At 42.9% G+C, this 2,424-nt stretch overlaps 1 non-coding gene across 1 annotated transcript; it reads left to right on the forward strand.

Annotated features, from left to right (window-relative positions):
• The first annotated feature begins 1,391 nt into the window (after nt 1–1,391).
• LOC115032231 (small nucleolar RNA SNORA17) lies at nt 1,392–1,523 on the forward strand. Its single transcript, XR_003837886.1, has one exon. It is a non-coding gene; the product is annotated as a small nucleolar RNA SNORA17 (small nucleolar RNA).
• The last annotated feature ends 901 nt before the right edge of the window (nt 1,524–2,424 follow it).

The following is a 2,424-nucleotide window of genomic DNA, read 5'->3' on the forward strand; positions in this document are numbered from 1 at the left end:
CATTCCTCTGTTGAGGAGCATCTGGGTTCTTTCCAGCTTCTGGCTATTATAAATAAGGCTGCTATGAACATAGTGGAGCATGTGTCCTTCTTACCGGTTGGAACATCTTCTGGATATATGCCCAGGAGAGGTATTGCAGGATCCTCCGGTAGTACTATATCCAATTTTCTGAGGAACTGCCAGACTGATTTTCAGAGTGGTTGTCCAAGCTTGCAATCCCACCAACAATGGAGGAGTGTTCCTCTTTCTCCATATCCTCGCCAGCATCTGCTATCACCTGAATTTTTGATCTTAGCCATTCTGACTGGTGTGAGGTGGAATCTCAGGGTTGTTTTGAGTTGTATTTCTCTGATGATTAAGGATGCTGAACATTTTTTCAGGTGCTTCTCAGCCATTTGGTATTCCTCAGGTGAGAATTCTTTGTTTAGCTCTGAGCCCCATTTTTTAATGGGGTTATTTGATTTTCTGGAGTCCACCTTCTTGAGTTCTTTTTATATATTGGATATTAGTCCCCTATCAGAATTAGGATAGGTAAAGATCCTTTCCCAATCTTTTGGTGGCCTTTTTGTCTTATTGATGGTGTATTTTGCCTTGCAGAAGCTTTGCAGTTTCATGAGGTCCCATTTGTCAATTCTCGATCTTACAGCACAAGCCATTGCTGTTCTATTCAGGAATTTTTCCCCTGTGTCCACATCTTCCAGGATTTTCCCTACTTTCTCCTCAATAAGTTTCAGTGTCTCTTTTTTTTATGTGTAGTTCCTTAATCCACTTAGATTTGACCTTAGTACAAGGAGATATGAATGGTTCAATTCGCATTCTTCTACATGATAACTGCCAGTTGTGCCAGCACCATTTGTTGAAGATGCTTTCTTTTTCCACTGGATAGTTTTTGCTCCCTTGTCAAATATCAAGTGACCATAGGTGTGTGGGTTCATTTCTGGGTCTTCAATTCTATTCCATTGGTCTACTTGTCTGTCGCTATACCAGTACCATGCAGTAGAAAATGTACCTAAAAAAATATCTCCCATCCATAGCTACTAGTGCAAAGATAGGATACCTTACCAACAGATTTTAAAAATGACAGGAGTATCTGTGTTGTAAAACTACATTCTCTTATGACACATATATAGTTTGCATTTTTTCTATTCATCTATTTTCTTATGAATGCTTTTGTAGAGTTCCCACAAATTCATTTTTTGTTTGTTTGTTTTGTTGTTGTTTTTTCCCTTATGAGAGGTAGTGAGAAAGAGAATTAAAATCAGAGGGTAGTTAGAATAAATGGATAATGAGTCGTGGAGGAAAATCCAAATGAATGTTTTACTGAGGCATGTGGAGCTTTAATAAATCCGTTTTTTTAAAAAAAGCATAGGCAAACAATAAAAAAATATTCATGTGCTCCTAGAGACATTATAGGTGTGGCTACTGTATCACATGTGAATCAATAGGTGGCAAAGAGCTGGGATGGTACACCTATGCTTAGTATTCTGATTTATGAACATCTGAATGATTAGTAGCCTAACTTGAAAGAAGTGATCCTGACATCACCACCCGTCTGGTGCCAGGAGGCACAGACAGGGAGCTAGCATGAGACACCCATCAATCCAGCACACACAGGCCTAGACAGGCTCCCAGGGCAGAGTCTCTGGCCCTGTCTGTCATTTGCTGCAGCACTCAGGAGAGCAGGCTCTGCACTTTACCCAGGCAGCATAGTAGAGCTGGCACTGGATGTGGGATTTTTGGGGTGATCTGGCTCCAAGGATAGGAGCATGGGAGAGCCTGGCCCTGCCTGTATTTGCTGTGCATGACTTCTACAATGGAGAGATCCATTCCCCTCCCTTTTGCTCTTTCCATCTGTAGTGGGAGAGCTGGCCTTACATCGGCACAACAGAGCTGATCCTGATCCTATGAACAAGGGTGATCTGACCTCAAGGGTGTGAGTATTAGAGAGTTGGTCCTGCAACTTATCTGCCCTGCTGCAGCATGAGCAAAGGAGAGATGACATCCCTGGCTGTCACCCCTTGTCATTCTTAGCAGGTTGGAAAATTGGCCTTGGGGTTCTGAGAGCAGGAGAGGAGGCCCTGCACCTCTCCTGGACATCAGGAGAGAGTTGGCTCTAGTTCTGAGTGCTGCTAGAGAGCATGCCCTGAGGGTATGAAATCTGGAGAGCCTGCAGGTTGACCAGCTCAGATACATCTTGGACTCAGATCCAGGGCTTTGAATTGGTCCACTCCAACATCCACCCCATGGTAAAGAGTTGGAATATATGAAGGGGACAGTCAGTCCTACAGATCTAAAACTACAAGATTTCCATGACAAAGGGTAACAAAAAGATATCTGAGAGTACAGTGAGTTTCTGGGATTGATAAAGCAACAGAATGCAGAGGCCTCATGCCAGACCAATGAGTCATTTGCAATGACCATATG

Source organism: Mus caroli, unplaced genomic scaffold (assembly GCF_978045245.1).
Source record: "Mus caroli unplaced genomic scaffold, Mus_caroli_1 scaffold_9, whole genome shotgun sequence".
NCBI classification, from domain to species: Eukaryota; Metazoa; Chordata; class Mammalia; order Rodentia; family Muridae; genus Mus; species Mus caroli.